Here is a 23,527-nt window from a genome sequence, read left to right as displayed (position 1 = left end):
TAGATTGAGTGTGTATCTCTTAGCCTCTTGGTTCATGATCAAAGTCTTCGTGGTATAGGCTAGAATTATTGGCGGCCATTCCTGAGATCCGGAAAGTCTAAACCTTGTCTGTGGTATTCTGAGTAGGATTTGGGAAGGGATGACTATGACGAGCTTCAAACTCGCGAGTGTTGGGCGTAGTGACAGACGCAAAAGAATCAATGGATTCTATTCCAACATAAGTGAGAACCGACAGATGATTAGTCGTGCGGTGACAGCACATTTGGACCATTTTCACTGAGAGGATGGATGGTAGCCATTGACAACGGTGATCCACCTACATACAGCTTGCCATGGAAGGAGACTTGCGTGCGTAAGGAAGAAGACAGTAGGAAAGCAGAGATTCAGAAGGCAGAGCATCTCTAAAACCTCAATCTGTTCTCAATTACTGCATACAAGTACTATTTAATTTATGCTTTTTACTTTTCATAAACATAATCACTCTTATTATTGATCTCCTGACTAAGAATTACAAAATAACCATAGTTTGCTTCAAGTCGACAATCTCCGTGGGATCGACCCTTACTCACGTAAGGTATTACTTGGACGACCCAGTGCACTTGCTGGTTAGTGGTACGAGTTGTGAAAAGTGTGATTTACAATTCGTGCACCAAGTTTTTGGCGCCGTTGCCGGGGATTGTTCGAGTTTGAACAACTGACGGTTCATCTTGTTGCTTGGATTAGAAAAATTTTGTCTTTTGGGTCAGAGTCTTTTATTTTCGTTTCAAAAATTTTCAAAAAATTTATTAATTTTCTATATTAATCTTTAGAGTTTTTCTGTTTGAGTTTAGTTTCATATTTTAAGTTTGGTGTCAATTGTATGTTTTTATTTTCCTCTAAATTTTCGAAATTGTGTTCGTTGTTCTTTCTTGATCTTCAAGTTGTTCTTGCTATTTTTCCTGTTTGATCTTTAGTTTTTCCTATCCTGTGTCTTTTCTTATTTTTCTTGTGCGTTTTCAACCTATTAGTTTTCAAAAATTTTATACATTAAATACCTTTATTAAAACACTTTAAAATTATAGCTCAATTGGCTAGAGCGGTATGCTTATGTTCTTGGTAATTGGGAGTCTTCCTTTTAAAACTTCTTCAAAAATAATTTTTCTTTGATTAAATCTCATGTCAAACTTTTAAGTTTGGTGTTCTCTTGTAATTTTTTTTTTTATTTATTTTCGAAAACTTATTTTAGTTTTCTAAAAGTTTTAAGTTTGTGTTCTTTTTATGTTCTTGTGAGTCTTCAAGATGTTCTTGAGGCTTCTTTGTATTTCGATCTTAAAATCTTTAAGTTTGGTATTCCTTGGTGTTTTTCCTCCAAAACTTTCGAAAAACAAGGAGCATTAGATCTAAAAATTTTAAGTCTTGTGTCATTCTATTGTTTTTCTCTTTCCTCATTAAATTCAAAAATATCTTTTCTCTTTATTTTAAATTGAATTTTCGAAAATTACTTTTAAAAATTCAGATTTTTATTTTAAAAATCAAATCTTTTCAAAATTCAAAATCTTTTTCAAAAATCATATCCAAAGTTTTTCAAATCTTCTTAATTAAGCAATTATTTTCATTTTCAAATTTATTTTTCTATAGGTTTTCGAAAATTACATTTTAATTTCTAATTATTTTATTTTATTTTATCTTATTATTTTTGTTTATCTTAATCATTTGGTTTGTTCTACTTCAATAAAATAAAAACAAAAATATATTTTCATTGCAATTCATATCAATTCCATTTTATCCATCATGGATCTAAGTGGAATTGAACAGTCCAGAAGAACACTGGGATCATATGCTAATCCCACTACTGCTGCATATAGGAGTAGTATCTGTATACCTCCCATCAAAGCAGGCAGTTTTGAGCTAAATCCTCAGCTCATTGTCATGGTGCAGCAAAACTGCCAGTATTCCGGTCTTCCACAGGAAGAACCTACTGAGTTTCTGGCACAATTCTTGCAAATTGCTGACACAGTGCGTGACAAGGAGGTAGATCAGGATGTATACAGACTGTTACTGTTTTCGTTTGTTGTAAAAGATCAAGCTAAGATGTGGTTAAATAACCAACCCACAGCAAGCATAAGAACATGGAAACAGTTATCAGACAAATTCCTGAATCAATATTTCCTTCCAAAAAGGATGACACAGCTAAGGCTGGACATCCAAGGCTTTAAACAAGAGGATGATGAATCCCTTTATAATGCCTGGGAGAGGTACAGAGGGATGCTAAGGAAATGTCCCTCTGAAATTCTTTCAGAGTGGGTGCAATTAGACATCTTCTACTATGGGCTTACAGAAAGAGCTCAGATATCTCTAGACCACTCAGCTGGTGGATCCATACATATGAGAAAAACTATTGAAGAGGCTCAAGAGCTTATTGATATAGTTGCTAGAAATCAGCATCTGTACATAAGTAGTTGGTCCTCCATAAAAGAAGAAGCTAAAGCAGTGTCTATTGAGCTTGGTCCTCCAGAACAAGTTGCTGAACTCAATCAACAATTGTGTTTTCTAACAAAACAGCTAGCAGAATTCAAGGAGATGCTACAGGACACTAAAAATGCTAATAAAAATATGGAAGCACAATTGAATTAGACAAAACAGCAGTTATCAAAGCAGATAACAGAAGAGTGCCAGGCAGTTCAATTAAGAAGTGGAAAAACATAAAATACCTCACTTCAGAGCAGCAGAAAGCCAAGAAAAGGACAACTGACAGAGGATGAGCAAAATATCATCCAAAATCCTTCTGAGGACAGTAAGAGCCCAGAGAAGAACAACTCTGGCATTCAAACGCCAGAAACAGGCAAGGAGCTGGCGTCAAATGCCCAATGGAAGCTCAGTTCTGGCGTTCAAACGCCAGAAACAGGTAAGAAGTTGGCGTCCAATGCCAATCAAGCTTCTAACCCTGGCATTCAAATGCCAGTGAGGGATCAGACACACACAAGTGCTGATAACAACCCCTCTAAAAAGGCTTCTCCAACCACCTCTGTAGGAAATAAACTTGCAGCAACCAAGGTTGAGGAATACAAAGCCAAGATGCCTTATCCTCAAAAACTCCGCCAAGAGGAGTAGGATAAGCAATTTGCCCGCTTTACAGACTATCTCAGGACTCTTGAAATAAAGATTCTGTTTGCAGAGGCACTTGAGCAAATACCCTCTTATGCCAAGTTCATGAAAGAGATCTTGAGTCATAAGAAGGATTGGAGAGAAACTGAAAGAGTTCTCCTCACTGAAGAATGCAGTGCAGTCATTCTGAAAAACTTCCCAGAAAAGCTTAAAGATCCCGGGAGCTTTATGATACCATGCATATTAGAGGATAATTGCACCAAGACAGCTTTATGTGGTCTTGGGGCAAGCATCAACCTAATACCTGCATCCACTATCAGAAAGCTTGGTTTAACTGAAGAAGTCAAACCAACCCAGATATGTCTCCAACTTGTTGATGGCTCCATTAAATACCCATCAGGCGTGATTGAAGACATGATTGTTAGGGTTGGGCCATTCGCCTTCCCCACTGACTTTGTAGTGCTGGAAATGGAGGAGCACAAGAGTGCTACTCTCATTTAAGGAAGACCTTTCCTAGCAACTGGACGAACTTTCATTGATGTCCAAAAGGGGAAAGTAACCTTGAGAGTCAATGAGGATGAGTTTAAGTTGAATGTTGTCAAAGCCATGCAGCATCCAGACACACCAAAAGACTGCATAAAAGTTGATCTTATTGACTCTTTGGTAGAGGAGATCAACATGGCTGAGAGTCTCGAATCAGAGCTGGAAGACATCTTTAAAGATGTTCAGCCTGATCTGGAGGATTCAGAGGAATTGAAAGAGCCTCTAAAACTTCCTCAGGAAGAGGAAAAACCTCCTAAACCCGAGCTTAAACCATTACCACCATCCCTGAAATATGCATTTCTGGGAGAAGGTGACACTTTTCCGATGATCATAAGCTCTGCTTTAAACCCCCTGGAAGAGGAAGCAATACTTCAAGTGCTAAGGACACACAAGATAGCTCTTGGGTGGTCCATAAGTGATCTTAAGGGCATCAGCCCAGCAAGATGCATGCACAAGATCCTATTGGAGGACGATGCTAAGCCAGTGGTTCAACCACAGAGGCGGCTAAATCCAGCCATGAAGGAAGTAGTGTAGAAAGAGGTCACCAAGTTACTAGAGGCTGGGATTATTTATCCTATTTCTGATAGCCCCTGGGTGATCCCTGTCCAAGTTATCCCCAAAAAGGGAGGCATTACAGTAGTTCATAATGAAAAAAAATGAACTGGTTCCTACAAGAACAGTTACAGGGTGGCGCATGTGTATTGACTACAGAAGGCTCAATACAGCCACCAGAAAGGATCATTTTCCTTTACCATTCATAGACCAGATGCTAGAAAGACTAGCAGGTCATGATTATTACTGCCTTTTGGATGGCTATTCAGGCTACAACCAAATTGCAGTAGATCCCCAGGATCAAGAGAAAACAGCATTCACATGTCCATCTGGAGTATTTGCCTACAGAAGGATGCCATTTGGGCTATGTAATGCACATGCAACCTTTCAGAGATGCATGCTCTCTATTTTCTCTGATATGGTGGAAAAATTTCTGGAAGTCTTCATGAATGACTTCTCAGTATATGGAGACTCATTCAGCTCCTGCCTTGATCACCTGACACTGGTTCTGAAAAGATGCCAAGAGACTAACCTGGTTTTAAACTGGGAAAAATGTCACTTTATGGTGACTGAAGGGATTGTCCTTGGGCACAAGATTTCGAACAAGGGAATAGAGGTGGATTAAGCTAAGGTAGAGGTAATTGAAAAATTACCACCACCTGCCAATGTTAAAGAAATCAGAAGCTTTCTGGGGCATGCAGGATTCTATAGGAGGTTTATAAAGGATTTTTCAAAAATTGCAAAATCTCTGAGCAACCTACTAGCTGCTGACACGCCATTTGTGTTTGACACAGAGTGTCTGCAGGCGTTTAAAACTCTGAAAGCTAAGCTGGTCACAGCACCAGTTATTTCTGCACCAGACTGGACATTACCATTCGAACTAATGTGCGATGCCAATGACCATGCCATTGGTGTAGTATTGGGGCAGAGGCATGACAAGCTTCTGCATGTCATTTATTATGCTAGCCGTGTTTTAAATGATGCCCAGAAAAATTACACAACCACAGAAAAAGAATTGCTTGCAGTGGTTTATGCCATTGACAAGTTTAGATCATACTTAGTAGGATCAAAGGTGATTGTGTACACTGTTTTAGTATCATTGTTGGGTGTGGCAATGGCCTCAACCCATTTTGATACATAGTCAACTGCCACCAGAATATAGGTGTTTGAGTATGATGGTGGGAAAGGTCCCATGAAGTCAATTCCCCATACGTCAAACAACTCAATCTCTAAGATTCCTTGTTGAGGCATGGCATAACCATGAGGCAGATTACCAGCTCTTTGGCAACTGTCACAGTTACGTACGAACTCTCGGGAATCTCTATAGAGTGTGGGCCAATAGAAGCCACATTGGAGGACCTTGGTGGCTGTTCGCTCACCTCCGAAATGGCCTCCATATTGAGATCCATGGCAGTGCCATAGGATCCTCTGTGCTTCTTCTTTAGGCACACACCTACGGATTATTCCGTCTGCACATCTCTTAAAGAGATAAGGTTCATCCCACAAGTAGTACTTTGCATCAGTGATTAATTTCTTCTTTTGTATACTGTTGTACTCCTTGGGTATGAACCTTGCAGCTTTATAGTTTGCAATATCGGCAAACCATGGGGTTTCCTGAATGGCGAATAAATGCTCATCCGGAAAAGTTTCAGAGATCTCAAGAGAGGGGAGGGGCGTCCCTTCTACTGGCTCTATCCGGGACAGATGATCAGTCACTTGGTTCTCTGTCCCTTTTCTGTCTCTTATTTCTATATCAAACTCTTACAGAAGCAACACCCATCTGATAAGCCTGGGTTTTGAATCCTGCTTTGTGAGTAGATATTTAAGAGCAGCATGGTCAGTATACACAATCACTTTTGATCCTACTAAGTATGATCTGAACTTGTCAATGGCATAAACCACTGCAAGTAATTCCTTTTCTGTGGTTGTGTAATTTTTCTGAGCATCATTTAAAATGCGACTAGCATAATAAATGACGTGCAGAAGCTTGTCATGCCTCTGTCCTAGTACTGCACCAATGGCGTGATCACTGGCATCACACATTAGCTCAAATGGTAATGTCAAGTCTGGTGCAGAAATGACTGGTGCTATGACCAGCTTAGCTTTCAGCGTTTTAAACGCCTGCAGACACCCTGTGTCAAACACAAATGGCGTGTCAGCAGCTAGCAGATTGCTTAGAGGTTTTGCGATTTTTGAAAAATCCTTTATAAACCTCCTATAGAATCCTGCATGCCCCAGAAAGCTTCTAATCGCCTTAACATTGGCAGGTGGTGGTAATTTTTCAATTACCTCTATTTTTGCTTGATCCACCTCTATTCCCTTGTTTGAGATTTTATGCCCAAGGACAATCCCCTCAGTCACCATGAAGTGACATTTTTCCCAGTTTAAAACTAGGTTGGTCTCTTGGCATCTTTTCAGAACAAGTTTCAGGTGATCCAGACAGGAGCTAAATGAGTCTCCATATACTGAGAAGTCATCCATGAAGACTTCCAGAAATTTTTCCACCATATCAGAGAAAATAGAGAGCATGCATCTCTGGAAGGTTGCAGGCGCATTACACAACCCATATGGCATCCTTCTATAAGCAAACACTCCAGATGGACATGTGAATGCTGTTTTCTCTTGATCCTGGGGATCTACTGCAATCTGGTTATAGCCTGAGTAGCCATCCAAAAAACAGTAATAATCATGACCTGCCAGTCTTTCTAGCATCTGGTCTATGAATGGTAAAGGAAAATGATCCTTTCTGGTGGCTGTATTGAGCCTTCTGTAGTCAATACACATGCGCCACCCTGTAACTGTTCTCGTAGGAACCAATTCATTCTTTTCATTATGAATCACTGTCATGCCTCCCTTTTTTGGGACGACTTGGATAGGGCTCACCCAGGGGCTATCAGAAATAGGATAAATAATCCCAGCCTCTAGTAATTTGGTGACCTCTTTCTGCACTACTTCCTTCATGGCTAGATTTAGCCGCCTCTGTGGTTGAACCACTGGTTTGGCATTATCCTCCAATAGGATTTTGTGCATGCATCTAGCTGGGCTTATGCCCTTAAGGTCACCTATGGACCACCCAAGAGTTGTCTTGTGTGTCCTTAGCACTTGAATAAGTGCTTCCTCTTCCTGTGAATTTAAAGCAGAGCTTATGATCACTGGAAAAGTATCACCTTCTCCCAGAAATGCATATTTCAAGGATAATGGTAATGGCTTGAGCTCGGGTTCAGGAGGTTTTTCCTCATCCAGAAGAAATTTCAGAGGCTCTTTCATGTCCTCTGAGTCCTCCAAATCAGGCTGAACATCCTTAAAGATATGTTCCAACTCTGATTCGAGACTCTCAGCCATGTTGATCTCTTCTACCAAAGAGTCAATAAGATCAACTTTCATGCAGTCTGTTGATGTGTCTGGATGCTGCATGGCTTTGACAGCGTTCAACTTGAACTCATCATCATTGACTCTCAGGGTTATTTCCCCTGTTGGACGTCAATGAGGGATCGTCCAGTTGCTAGGAAGGGTCTTCCTAGAATGAAAGTAGCACTCTTGTGCTCCTCCATTTCTAGCACAACAAAGTCAGTGGGAAAGGCGAATGGCCCAACTCTGACAATCATGTCTTCAATCACGCCTGATGGGTATTTAGTGGAACCATCAGCAAGTTGGAGACATATCCGGGTTGGTTTAACTTCTTCAGTTAAGCCAAGTTTCCTGATAGTGGATGCAGGTATTAGGTTGATGCTTGCCCCAAGATCGCATAAAGCTGTCTTGGTGCAATTACCTTCTAGTATGCATGGTATCAGAAAACTCCCAGGGTCTTTAAGCTTTTCAGGAAAGCTCTTCAGAATGACTGCACTGCATTCTTCAGTGAGGAGAACTCTTTCTGTTTCTCTCCAATCCTTTTTATGACACAAGATCTCTTTCATGAACTTGGCATAAGAAGGTATTTGCTCAAGTGCTTCTGCAAATGGAATCTTTATTTTAAGAGTCCTGAGATAATCTGCAAAGCGAGCAAATTGCTTATCTTGTTCCTCTTTTCGGAGTTTTTGAGGATAAGGTATCTTGGCTTTATATTCCTCAACCGTAGTTGCTGCAGGTTTATTGCCTACAGAAGTGGTTGAAGAAGCCTTTTTAGAGGAGTTGTTATCAGTATTTGTGTGTGTCTAATCCCTCACTGGCAATTGAGTGCCAGAGTTAGAAACTGGAGTGACGTTAGACGCCAACTCCTTGTCTGTTCCTGGCGTCTGAACGCCAGAATTGTGCCCATTTTGGGCGTTCAGCGCCAGATCTTGCCCAGTTTGGGCGTTCAACGCCAGATCCTTGCCCATTTCTGGCGTTGAACGCCAGTTTTGCCTTGTTTCTGGCGTTGAACGCCAGTTTTGGGCATGGTCTGGGCGTTCAGCGCCAGCCTTCCACCAATTTTCTGGCGTTTTAGTGCCAGAATTATTTTTCCCTGGGCTCTTACTGTCCTCAGGTGAATTTTGGGTGGTTTGCTCATTCCTTAGCTTTTTTCTGCCTTGAGGTGGGGTATTTAATGTTTTCCCACTTCTTAAATGAACTGATTGGCATTCTTCTATTATTTGTCTTGACAGCTGCTGCTTTGTTTGCTTAAACTGTTCTTCCATATGTATATTAGCCATCCTTGTCTCTTGTAGTCTATCTTTGAATTCGGCTAATTGCTTTGTTAGGAAGTCCAATTACTGATTGAATTCAGCAGCTTGTTTCACAGGACTGAGTTCAGCAGTTGCTGTTTTAACCTCTTCTTTCATGGAAGGGTCACTGCTCAGGTACAGATGCTGATTCCTGGCAACTGTATCAATGAGCTCTTGAGCCTCTTCAATTGTCTTTCTCATGTGGATAGATCCACCAGCTGAGTAATCTAGAGACATCTGAGCTCCTTCTGCAAGCCCATAATAGAAGATGTCTAACTGATCCCACTCTGAAAACATTTCAGAGGGGCATTTTCGTAGCATCTCTCTGTATCTTTCCCAGGCATCATAAAGAGATTCATTATCTCCTTGTTTAAAGCCTTGGATGTCCAGCCTTAGCTGTGTCATCCGTTTTAGGGGAAAGTACTGATTCAGGAATTTTTCTGTTAGCTGCTTCCATGTCCTTATGCTGGCCTTAGGTTGGTTATTCAACCACCTCTTAGCTTGATCTTTTACAGCAAATGGAAACAGTAACAGTCTGTAGACATCCTGATCTATTTCTTTATCATGTACTGTGTCAGCAATCTGTAGAAACTGTGCTAGAAACTCTGTAGGTTCTTCCTGTGGAAGACCAGAATACTGGCAACTTTGCTGCACCATGATAATGAGCTGAGGATTCAACTCAAAGCTACTGACTCCAATGGAGGGTATGCAGATGCTACTCCCATATGAAGCAGTAGAGGGGTTAGAATATGACCCCAGAGTCCTCCTGGACTGTTCATTTCCACTTAGATCCATGATGGAGAAAGGGAGATGATGTAAAATAAAAAAAATTATTTTTATTTATTTATTTATTTATTTATTTCGAAAATAAAATAAATTAAAATAAAATAAATAAAAATGGTTAAAAATTTTCGAAAAAATGAGGAGAGAGAGAAGGTGGTTAGGAAGTTTTGAAAAAGATATGATTTGGAAAAGATTTTAAATTTTAAAAAAAATCTGAAATTTTTTTTTTAAAATAATTTTCGAAAATTTGTTTTAAAAATAGAGAGAAAAGATATTTTTAAATTTAGTGAGGAAAGAGAAAAACAATAAGATAGCACAATATTTAAAATTTTTAGATCTAATGCTCCTTGTTTTTGAAAATTTTGGAGGGAAAACACCAAGGAACACCAAACTTAAAAATTTTAAGATCAAGACACAAGGAAAACTCAAGAACACTTTGAAGACTCACAAGAACACAAGAACATGAAGAAAGAACACCAAACTTAAAATTTTTAGAAAACCAAACCAAAATTTTTGAAAACCAAAGGGAAATCAACAAGAAAACACCAAACTTAAAGTTTGGCACACAATTTAATAGAGAAATTATTATTTATGAAAAAGAAGGTTTTGAAAAGAATATAAAAGATTCTAACCCAATTACCAAGAACACAGATTAACGCTCTAGCCAAATGAGTTATGAATGTAACACTTGTTTTGAAGAAGTATATTTTTTTTTTTTTGAAAAATCAACAAGAAAACACCAAACTTAAAGTTTGGCACAGGATTTAATAGAAAAAATTATTTTTGAAAAAGATTTTAAAAAAATATGATAGCCAATTACCATGAACATAAACACCCACGTTCTAACTAATTGAGCTATAAATTTAAAGTGTTTTAACAAGGGATAAATAATAAAAGACTCTAAACCAAAAAAGAAAAATTTTTCCTAATCTAAGCAACAAAATAAACCGTTAGTTGTCCAAACACGAACAATCCCCGGCAACGGCGCCAAAAACTTGGTGTACAAATTGTGAATCACACTTTTCACAACTCGTACCACTGACCAGCAAGTGCACTGGGTCGTCCAAGTAATACCCCACGTGAGTAAGGGTCGAATCCCACGGAGATTGTTGGTTTGAAGCAATCTATGGTTATCTTGTAAATCTTAGTCAGGAAGTCAATTATGTTTATCAGTTGAATTGTAAATAAACAAGAGAGCATGGATTAAAGGTTACTTGTTATGCAGTAATGGAGAATATGTTGGAGTTTTGGAGATGCCTTGTCTTCTGAATCTCTGCTTTCCTCTGTCTTCTTGTTCACGCATGCACGTCCTCCTATGGCAAGCTGTGTGTTGGTGGATCACCGTTGTCAATGGCTACCTTCCATCCTTCCAGTGAAAACTACGCTCACGCGCTCTGTCACAGCACGGCTAATCACCGGTTGGTTCTCGATCCGGTTGGAATAGAATCCCTTGATTCCTTTGCGTTTGTCACTAACGCTCAGCCTTCAGGAGTTTGAAGCTCGTCACAGTCATTCAATCCTTGAATCCTACTCGGAATACCACAGACAAGATTTAGACTTTCCGGATTCTCATGAATACCGCTATCTATTCTAGCTTATACCACGAAGATTCTGATTAAGAGATCTAAGAGATACTCATTCAATCTAATATAGAACGGAGGTGGTTGTCAGGCACACGTTCATGGGTTGAGAATGGTGATGAGTGTCACAGATCATCACCTTCATCACAGTTAAGCGCGAATGAACATCTTAGATAGGAACAAGCGTATTTGAATAGAAAACAGGAATACTTGCATTAATTCATCGAGACACAGCAGAGCTCCTCACCCCCCAACAATGGAGTTTAGAGACTCATGCCATCAAAGAGTACAAAGTTCAGATCTAAAATGTCATGAGATGTAAAATAAGTCTCTAAAAGTTGTTTAAATACTAAACTAGTAGCCTAGGTTTACAAAAAATGAGTAAACTATGATGGATGATGCAGAGATCCACTTCTGGGGCCCACTTGGTGTGTGCTGGGTTGAGATTTAAGCAATTCACGTGCAGAGGCCATTTGTGGAGTTGAACGCCAGTTTTTGTGCCAGTTTGGGCGTTCAACTCCAGCTTTTGATCCTTTTTTGGCGCTGGACGCCAGAATTGGGCAGAGAACTGGCGTTGAACGCCAGTTTACGTCGTCTATCCTTGTGCAAAGTATGGATTATTATATATTTCTGGAAAGCCCTGGATGTCTACTTTCCAACACAATTGGAAGCATGCCATTTCGAGTTCTGTAGCTCCAAAAAATCCACTTTGAGTGCAGGGAGGTCAGAATCTAACAACATTAGCAGCCCTTTCTCAGCCTGAATCAGATTTTTGCTCAGCTCCTTCAATTTCAGCCAGAAAAATACCTGAAATTACAGAAAAACACACAACTCATATTAAAGTCCAGAAATATGAATTTTTCCTAAAAACTAATGAAAATAGACTAAAAACTAACTAGAACATACTCAAAACTATATGAAATTAACCCCAAAAAGCGTATAAAATATCCGCTCATCAGGAGGAATGTTTGTTGGTGTAGAACTATACTTGCAACGAGAATTCATTCATTTGAGAAAACTCTATACCAACACGACAATTTTTCTTACGTCAAAATGGCACCGTTGCCGGGGAACCATTGGTGCTATGTTAATTGGCTATTGTAAATATTGTGAATAGCTTTATCTTTGGTTTTTTTTTTATTTTTGCTAGTTTTAGGATTTAGTCTTCCTCATTTATTATTGCTCTTTGTTTTTATTTTCCACTTCACTATGAATTCTCACTTTGGCTATGAGTGTAGTTCAAACTATGTTGTAGGAGATGAAAGCTTCAATGAGTGTGCATCAAGGAATTGGAGATCAAAGGTGGGAGGAGCCTCAAACACTTGATCAACCTCCATGGCAACAACCTCCACCAATGCACTATGAAGAAGAGCTGTTCTATGATGCATATCAATCCACTAGCTATGGTGAATTCCCTTGTGATTTTCAAGAACTACCACCATATGCCTATGAGCCATATCCTCAATATAGCCACACGTCATACTCACAAGCCTCATACCACCATTTACCTCCATATGACCATAACTCATACACACCATATCAACCACCATTAGAATCACATGTAGAACAACCACCATCCCAACCCCAATACTCTCAAGAACCACAAATTCCACATACACCACCTCAAGAACTTCACCAATATGAACCACCTTCCGATTACAACAATTTTTCCCTAACTGATGAATTTTCTCTTTCAATGCCACCTCCTGATGAAGCCTTCATGTTAGAATTGAGAGATCTTGAATCTCGTATTTTAAGGCGACAAGAGGAGGATGAAACCAAGTTCAAGGAGTTAAGAGTAAGGGTGGCCGACATAGTAGAAGCCGTGGGTCACCTAACATCTCACCTAAGCTCATGCGCCATAAGTACCCCAATTGTTGAAACAACCCAGGAGCTTAGTGAGGATATAAACATGGAACTCCATGGTGAGGAAGAAGAATTGAAGCAAGAAGCGCAACAAGAGGAGAAGATGGGAATCAGCGAACAAAAGGAAGTAGTGGGTGGATGTTTAGGACATGTCGAGTACATAAAGGAATCCCAAGTTGAGGAACCCTCCTCCAAGGAGTGTGGAGAGAGTATCAAAGAAAAGAGCAATATCGCGAGAGTAAACAATGAGTTAAAGGAAATTGATAGAGAAGTGGATTCCATCACTGGTGATTTTTTGCCTACCTCGATCAATTCCCTTGACGATCCTGTTGAACCCTTCCCCAGTACATTGGAAAGCAAGGTTGAAGAGGACTTGCAACCTCCAAGGCCTAATGCGAATGAAGAACTGGAAGGAGTGTTCCAAGCAACAAACTCTCCTACTTATGATGATTCTGAATCAACATATGATCCTTTTGAGTTTGAAGAGTCCTTCCCCAAATTGCTTAGACTTGATAATGAGGTAGACTTCACTAGACCTCCTATCTACGATGAGAATGAGGGGGAAGAACTAGAAGAAATTGGTGAAGAGGAGTGTGAACTTAAGGAAGCTTGGCATGAGGAGGAACTTGAAGAACCTCGCCAAGTGATGGAAACCTCTAGAAGAGGATGGACGGGAGTAGAGCATGCTTTATCACGATCTTTGGGAACCCCTCCACCTAATTCGTAATCCAATCCTCAGCTTGAGTGGGTAAAACTTCTAACTCTCAGCTTTATTTTCCCACTTGAGTATGGTTTGCTTGAAACGGATGGCCAACTTAGGGCGCTTTGTGGAATCAAGCGGAAAAGGAGGATGTTTAGTGGTTGGCGTTCTAAATCTAGGCTCATTATGGTGGGAAGCTCGAAATTAGAGAGCATGGATTGGTGTAATGCTAAACCAAATGGGTCTAGGAGAGTAGTTTGGTGCTTCCATGAGAATTTTGTTTTCTCGTCGCCCGGACAAAGTCAAGACAATCAACTAGAAGATGGGTGCGAGGACAAGATATGGGATCCTGGATTATCCTGTGATAGTTATTCTCGGGAGCTCACATCTTGGAAAGAACCTCACCAAAGCTGAATGAAAAAGGTTGGAACTTCTGACAACCGCTTGAAGGACAAGCACTTTTGGAGGTTCAAGGATGGGTACAAGCATAAGCCACCTTGACAAGGAGCCTCCCAAGGTCCAACTTAAGGACTTAAACTAAAAGTGCTTGGTGGGAGACACCCCACCATGGTAAACTCTTTCCATTCTCTCAGAGAGTTGCGCCACTTTTGGGCCAACTCTATGCCTCAACTCACGCAGACGCACGCTACACGCGTCCGCGTCACTCCTTGTTTCCCTTTTTACGCGTTGGCGTACTACACGCCTCCGCGCCCATCCAATAAGCTCAACCCATCCATGCGAACGCGCACAGTGCGCGCGCGCGTCGATGCGTCTTAGCATTATCCAGGCCAAAGGACCCGAGAGTTGTGCCAACTCTGGGCCCCTTTTGTGCCTTCAGCCCAGCACATCCGGGCCGACGCGCACGTTACGCGTCCGTGCCCATTCCGATTCCTTCATCTATGCGCAAGCGCGCATGGCGCTTTCGCGCCGTTTTTCCATTTCGCCCACCCACGCGAGCGCGCACAGTGCACGCGCGCGTGGATTTGAATTTTCACTTACCCCAGAGACGCGAAGCCCTAGCACATTCGCGCATCACACCACCCTCTCTCTAACGTTCCATTTTCTTCTTCTCCTCCATCTTCAAACCTCCAGCGAACCTCCGGCGAGCGTCCGCCACCGTCGCCGCCATCATCACCTCGCCCTCTTCTCTTCCTTCTCTCATCTTCTTTCTCTTCCACTCACCCCTCCTCTCTATCTCTGCCCTCTGTTCCGCCCAGCACCACCGACCACCATTGTCGCCGGCGCAAGCTCAGCGGTGTAACCCGACAACCGCGCTGCTCTGGCCGGTTCTTCCTCTCACCGCTCCACTTCACTTTCTCCTCCCCCTTGTTCTGTCAGCCTCTGCACCCAGGTTCTCACCCTCCCCTGTTTTGCTTCTTCTTTTGCTGTTTACTGTAATTACAGTAGCATAGTTAGGATCAGTTTAATTAGGTTAGATTAGTTAGTTTAGTTTGAATTAGGATGTTAGCGAATCTGGGCTGAGTAGTAGATTTAGGCATTGTTTGAATTTCTGTTGCTGTGTGAACTGCTTTGTTACATTGCTGTTTCCATTTAGGCATTAACTGAGTTTGGCTTGCTGTTGTTAACAGTTGCTTTACTCATGGATATTGGCTGCTTACCTGTTCATAACTGCTTCTTGGCTGATTTAATTTGAATTGTTTTCTATTGCTCCGCTTGCTGCTATTTGTGCTGCTGAAATGCTGCCTAATTTTCATTAATCACAGTTTTTGTGTTAATCTTGTTTGATGAATGTAACAGCTCCTAGTTGATGAATTCTGCTCAACTAGAGTGCTGCTGTTTAAATGATTTTTGAAAACTCCTCAAGAACAAGATCCTTGGTCATGCTTTTCATATTCTTGCTCGTTATTCATGCTGATTTGCTTCTTTGCATTGCATGGTTGAGTAAGCTTTTCGATTGGCCATTGCTTGTGATTCTTCTAAGGGCTCATGCCTCTTTTACATCAACACACAAGTTGAAGATTTTTAATCTATGAGGCTAGTTTAATTTGCGTTATTCATGCACAATTTGCATTAAGCCATTTAGACCACAAGGTTTTCCATGTTTCTCTCGACTTGTGACATTGATGCATCATTGAATTTAGTGTTGAGTGCCTTTTGATTGGTTCATTCCTTGATGAATTGATTTTACCAACATAAATTCATGTGATTTTAGTGATCTTCACATTGATTGATGGTTTGTTTCTTATTAGTTGCTTTCTAGCAATATCATATTTCATCATCAATGACTTGTTGCAATTCATGATTGTGAACTTATTAACTGCCTTGTTTTGTGCCTTACTTTCGAATTGAGATGGTAATCACCATATCACTAATTTTTAAATTGAATTCTAACTCTAACTTGTTTCACCACCTAACTTCTTTCGGTTTTCAACCTAACTCTTTTGTCATTCTTTTGGATATGGTGCTTTCTGAACTCAATTAACGAATAATGTGCAAAATATGGTTTGAATTCTTAGTTTGAAGTTTGGTTTGAATTTTGCATTCTGTTGCTTGCATTCCAAGGAATCTTCTCTCTTTATTCACTTCATGAATATGCTTCGCTTTGAGCGCTTTGTATCTACTTGGCTATAGGTTTATACTATATTATTTTTGTTTTTCAGGATGTCAGATAAAGGAAAGTCTATAGCCACCACTTCCAAAAAGAGGAAGCGCTCTAAGACCTCTACACCCTCACCATATGCTAACTATGCTAAGAATCCGATGAATGATGAGGAAAAAGAAAATCAGTTACTTCCATCCACTGATTCGACTAAATTCCCAAACCTCTACTGCGAGCTACGCCTTTCTCGTTATGCAAAGACAAAGCTGAACATTGAGAAGAAGCTGAATCTTCCCAATGATGTGAGGCGTGCCATAAACGCCCGTATTTCTGAGTTGGGATTGGATTTCGTCGATAGAGACTTGGGACGGATTAACATCTCGTGGGTCAGGGAATTTTACTGTAACTTCTTCCGACCAGGCTTGGATTCAGTACACTTGAGGGGTAGAGAGATTATGATCACTGAGGATGCCATAAGGGATGCACTGCTTTGCAGAGTTGGTACTCCTGAGACTTGTGCCTACCAGCAGGCAGAGGTAGCTCTCCTCTCCATGACTTTTGACTATGAGGCGCTTAAGCGCGTGATTGCTACACCAGATGCTTCCTGGGTGATGGATTCGAGCAACATGAAGCCCAAGGGAATGCTATTTGCATATCTGACTAGGGAGGCTAGGACCTGGCAACAGATATTTGCCCACTATGTCTTCCCTACTACTCACTTCTCAGAGATTCCGATGGATATGCTAGTTATGATTGGGTGTGTCATGGAAGGGAAAGAGGTGTATTTCCCCCGGTTGATTAGGCACAGCATGTGGAGAGCTCATATCCGCGGCTTGCTACCATTTCCGACACTGATTACTAGCTTAGCTGAGCTAGCTGATGTCCCATGGGAGGACGTTGATGTGACACCACCACCTCCAGATGACGATGACAAGGAAGTTACTATTCCCTGGGGTCTATGGGTGCACGAGAAGCCCCCGACTAGCCGCCGTTCTCGAGCTAGAGCGGTAGCCGAGGCGGCTAGACCTTCATCCTCCACAGCAGCACCTGCACCACCATCAGCACCTGAGCCGACCTATCTGTTAGTGCAGCACCTTCTTCGATTCATAGAGTGCTTCGAGTGTCGCGTCATGCGACGCCTCGACCGTTTAGACCAGGCGGCTGCATCACAGGGTATCGAGCTCCCTCCACTTCCAGAGTCCCCCACTTCTGATCAGCAGGATCCGGAGGAGGAGCATGGTGAGGAGCCGATACAGCAAGAGGCACCATCAGAGACGCAGACCACCACTGAGGTCCAGCAGCCTCTTGAGGTCCAGCATGACATTCCGGAGCTACAGCCAGTACCTGAGCCACAGCCAGTGTCACCTCCAATTCCACCACCTGAGCCTGAGCATGAGCCACAGCCTGGTGCGATTGTTGACCCCCATCCCGAGCTTCAGTAGTAGCATCGAGGACGATGCTCAATTCTAAAGTGTGGAGAGGTCACCGTTCGTGACCGGTGTTTGCACTTATGTGGTGAACTTTCAGACTTTTATTTCTATTCGCTGCTACTCTATTTTATTTTATTCCGCACTTTATGTTTTAGATCATTTTGGGATTACTGTACATAGTTATGCTTTTGTAGACACTCTTATTTTGGTTGTTGCACATTTTTTTTAGTATATATATATATATATATATATATATATATATATATATATATATATATATATATATATATATTGCATCTTAGTTGTTGGTTGTGATTAGAAAATTAATGGATTGCTGAAAATCTAGTTGACCCTTCTTATAGAAGAAATGTGTTTTGATTGAAAAAGGGGTAAACTAGAAGAATTTTTAAAATTTTTTTCTAAATCACAATTTCGCATTAGAATAAGCTCAATCAATATGATGGAAAATTCCAAGAAACTTATTTTTAGGGCACCACCCCAATTGGTTGAAAATTTTTTTTGTAGAACTTGCTTGAAATATATACTTTGTGGATCATGTTTTGAGCTAAGAACACAAGCATGTGAGGTTTGAGCCTAATTGTGTGGTTATATCATATATAACCACTTATTTTCATTCTTATGTGCATTATTCTCTCTCTATGATTGTAATCTTTGATTTGTTTGATTCTATATGTCCATTACTTTGTGCACACATGCATTTATATGATTGAGGCCATTGTTCAAATAGCTCACTTACCCAAATAGCCTACCTTTTATCTTCCATTGTTAGCCAATTTTGAGCCTATGCTTAACCCACTTATTCTTAATTGTAGCACAGTACAAACCTAAGTGAAAAATAATAAATATCCCTTGTTTGGATCTTTGATTAGCTTAGGCTAGTGAGAGTGTTCATTATTTGATTTTGGGAGAGTTGGGAACATTGGGTAGAGATAAAAGTGTGCTTGTATTTTTGTTGAAAAATCTTGGGAATTGGGTACATACTCATGTATTAATCAAATATCAAACCATATGCATTGGTACTTGTATATATTCTTTAAAAAAAAAAGAGAAAAGAATTGCAATAAAGAGGGGACAAAATGCCCCAAGTTGAAGTTCAATAAGAGCCGATGCATATGTGTGATGATCAAAAAGAGAATGCATGAGTGTGTGAAAAAGTGAAGAATGGGTAGTTAGGTTTGTTTAGAATTGTATAGGTTATCATAAATTAGGTGGAAAGTTTAAGTTAATCAAAGATTCGAATTTCTAGCTCAATTGACCATATGCATCCTACCTTGACCCTAGCCCCATTACAACCTATGGGAAAGCCCTCATGATATTTGTATGCATGCATGATTTGATTGTTGATTGTTAGATGAAAAACAAATCTTGGAAAGCATGATTAGGGGGGAATTGAGTAATTCAACCCTATACACTTGAGTGTCTAGAGCGGATATATATCTGGTGAGGTTCGATCGCTCAATTACATGTTTCCACCCTTGATAATCTTTTCTTGCAAGTTTGTAAACTCATGATTCAATCCAATTGTGGTTTGTTTGATTGCTAATACCCTAGCCCTTGTGCTTATATGTGTACTCTTGGAAATTGACTTGTTTTGACTGAGCCAGTGCATTCATGTAGATAACTTGCATAGAGATAGATTGCATTTAGTTAGTAGTTTGCATTGAATAAATGTGATACCCTTTGCTTCTTTCTTAATTTTAGCATGAGGACATGCTTAGTTTAAGTGTGGGGAGATTTGATAAACCCCGATTTCGTGGTTTATTTTGTGCTCATTTTGGAGGATTTATCCACCTTTTCCCACATTTATTCAATGGAATAGCATGGTTTTGTAATTCTCCCTTGAAATGCTTAAATGTAAAAACATGCTTTTTAGGCCCTAATTTGGTGATTTTAGATCCACCTTAATTCCATTCGATGCCTTGATGTGTTTGTTAAGTAATTTCAGGTTCATAAGGCAAGTATTGGATGGAAGAAATGAGAAGAAAAGCATACAAAGAGGAGAATGCATGAAGAAACAAAGATTTGGAATGTACCAACGGACGCGCACCCGTACAAGGCGCGCACGCGCAGAAGTGGTTTTTCACAAGGACGCACCCGCGTACATACCACTTCTGCGCAGATTGGGAATTTGCCAGCGACGCGCAAGCGCATATGGCGCGCACGCGCCGATACTCTTACTTGGCCCACTTAATGGCAAAACGCTGGGGGCATTTTCTGAGCTGCCCAGGCCCAAATCCAACTTGTTTCTGAGTGTATTTCATGCAGAATTGAAGCCCAAGCAAAGGGAGAGCAATTAGTTTAGCCAACATGAGCCTTTAGTTAGTTTCTAGAGAGAGAAGCTCTCTCTTCTCTCTAGAATTAGGTTAGGATTAGACTAGATTATTTAATTTTCATGTTTAATTACTTGATCTTATTTAGTTTCTTCTATAATTTCTCTTTTCTACATCATAATTCTCTTAGTTTTTATGTTAACCTTCCCTTTTGCTCTCTTTTGTGATGATGAACTCATGTTGGATTTGTTTATATTTAATGCAATTTTAATGTTGATGTTTCTTTAATTGATGTTGATTTGGATTGTGATTTTACATTTCTTACAATTGATAGTTAGTAGATTTACAATTCTTGCACTTTCACTAAGCTTTTCTTTACTACCCACCAAGTGTTTGACAAAATGCTTGGTTGGACCTTAGAGTAGATTGTGAGCATTCTTGGCTTGGAAAGAGTGATTGGGCAATCTTGAGTCATGAAAACCCAACTTACGTTGGTGATTCAGAATTGTTAGCTAGTATTGTTTCCATTAACGCTAACCTTTTGCTAATCTGATTAGTAAGTGGGTTAGGACTTTTGGATTGAGATTAGCTAGTCTCGTTAGACTTTCTCCCTATTTGTTGGAGATGACGTAATGAGATAAATTCTTGTTTATAATAGTAACTCGATTAATTGGTCTTGTTTGACATTCTCCCGATGTGTGAGTTAACTAAACAAGGTACATTAATCATGCATGACTAGGATAGAAAGCCTAAGATCTCGATTCAATGCCATGAATGTCTCTCTTCTTTAATTGCTTCTTTTAATCGTTTGCTTGATTTACCTTCCTTGCACAACTAAATTCCTTGTCAATCATCAACCAAAACCCCCTTTTTCCCCTCTATAGCCAATACGCATGCACTCCATTGAATCCTAGGGAGACGACCCAGAGTCTAAATACTTCGGTTAATTCTTATTGGGGATTGTTAATTGTGACAACCAATATTTTTGATTGGGAGGATTGTTTGTTGGTGTAGAACTATAATTGCAACGAGAATTCATTCATTTGAGGAAACTCTATACCAACACGACAATTTTTCTTACGTCAAAGCATCTACTGGGCATTTAACACCAGTAATGATACCTTTTTGGGCGTTAAAAGCCAGAATGGGTACCATTCTGGGCGTTTAACGCCATACTTGCAGCATCCTGGGCGTTCAGAAAAACGCCCAGCGATGAAAGATTTCTGGCGTTTAACGCCAGCCAGAAGCAACAGCTGGGCGTTAAATGCCCAAAGGAGGCTACAGATGGGCGTTAAACGCCCAAAACAAGTAGCAGTTGGGTGTTTAACGCCAGGATTGTGGAGGGGAGGAAGTTTTTGTTCCCAACTTGGATTTTTCTTAAATTTTCATATTTCCATCTATTTTTCTTGCATAAACACGTTCCCATACTTTCTTTTTTCAAACTTTTTTCCAAAAAAAAAATTTAAATATCTTAATCCTAAATTTAAATCTTTTTCAATTCTTCTTCAACCTCTTCTCAAATCTTTTTCAAAACAAATCTATCTTTTTCAATTTTTTTTCAAACTCATCAATATCTTTTTTAAATCTTCACAACATTTTTAGAACAAATCTATCTTTTTCAAATATCTTTCATATCTTTTTCAAAAATTTTTGAAAACCCACCCCCCCTTCTCTTTAAATCCTCGTTCGGCCTCCCCCTCTCTTCCACAATTCGAACTTGGCTCTCCCTCTATCCCTCTCCTTTCTTTTCTTTTGCTTGAGGACAAGCAAACCTCTAAGTTTGGTGTGTTTATCCGTGATCACTAAGCCAATACCCACCAAGATCATTGCTCCTAAGGGAAAACAAACCAACTCAAGAGGCAAGAAAGAGAATATTCCAAAACCACTTTGGAATCAAGGAAAGTTCTTAACCAAAGAACATTCAGACCATTACTACAAAATAATGGGTCTAAGGTCAGTAATCCCGGAAGTTAAATTCGATCTGAAAGAAGACGAATATCTGGAGATCCAAGAGCAAATTCGAAACAGGAGCTCGGAAGTCCTAGCTAATCCTGAAACAAAGGTGGGAAGAAACATGGTTCAGGAATTCTACTCTAATCTATGGCAGACAGACAGGCAAAGAATAGCTGGAACCGCTTTCTATGACTATCGAACTCTGGTCAGAGAGAAGATTGTTCACACTCACCCTGATAAAATAAGGGAGATCTTCAAGCTGCCTCAACTGCAAGATGACCCAGACTCCTTTAATAAGAGAATGATGAGACCAAATCAGAGCTTGGACAAAATCCTAGAGGACATATGCCTCCCTGGAGCCAAATGGACAACCAACACAAAGGGTGTCCCAAACCAACTCAAAAGAGGAGATCTCAAACCGGTCGCCAGAGGCTGACTGGACTTTATTGGGCGCTCTATACTACCCATTAGCAACTGCTCTGAAGTCACCATCAAAAGAGCAGTAATGATTCATTGCATTATGCTGGAAAAAGAAGTGAAAGTTCATCAGTTGATTTCTTGTGAGCTTTACAAAATTGCAAACAAGAACTCCAAAGATGCCAAATTGGCCTATCCAAGCTTAATCTCTCTGTTATGTAAAGATGCTGGGGTAAAAATGGGAGTAGATGAGTATAACTCAGTTGAGCAACCAATCACCAAAAAGTCAATGGAAGGACAAGTGCAGGACGACCCCATCAAGAGGAGAGCACAGGAGTTTCTCCCGAAAATTCCTCAATTTGAATACTGGGGGCGCCTAGAAGCATCTATCACCAAGTTGCAAGAAGCTATGGATCAACTGAAAGAAGAACAGCAAAATCAAAATAGCATGCTCTGCAAACTGCTTAGGGAACAAGAAGAGCAAGGGCGTGAACTGAAAGAGCTGAAGCGCCAGAAGCTATCTCTTGAAGGGCCAAGCACCCCACTGACTAAAGAGGCATCCACCTCCCAAAGCAAAGGTTGTTGAGTCCTAACTCTGTGATAACCTTTTATCTATTTTTAGAGTATATAAGTATTAAAATTAGAGTCATTTGTCTTTATGTCTTTAGTTTCTTTTCTTTTATTGCTAAGTGTCTGCTTTTATGCCTAATTTATATTATTTCCATTAAATAATAAATAAAGATTAGAGTCTATGCATTAAAGTTATGAACATTCTATGAATCCATCACCTCTCTTAATTGAAAACTGTTCGAAAAATAAAAGAACAAGAAGTACATGGTTTCAAATTCATCCTTGAAACTAGTTTAATTATTTTGATGTGGTGACAGTACTTTTTGTTTTCTGAATGAATGCTTGAACAGTGCATATGTCTTTTGATACTGTGATTTATGAATGTTAAATATGTTGCCTCTTGAAAGAATGATGAAAAAGGAGAAATATTATTGATAATCTAAAAAATCATAAAATTGATTCTTGAAGCAAGAAAAAGCAGTGAATACAAAAGCTTGCGAAAAAAAAATGGCGAAAAAAAAGGGGGGAAGAAAAAGAAAAAGCAAGCAGAAAAAACTA

Source organism: Arachis ipaensis, chromosome B5 (genome assembly GCF_059453495.1).
Source record: "Arachis ipaensis isolate K30076 ecotype BB chromosome B5, ASM5945349v1, whole genome shotgun sequence".
Classification (NCBI taxonomy): Eukaryota; Viridiplantae; Streptophyta; class Magnoliopsida; order Fabales; family Fabaceae; genus Arachis; species Arachis ipaensis.
This window is presented reverse-complemented; position numbering follows the sequence as displayed.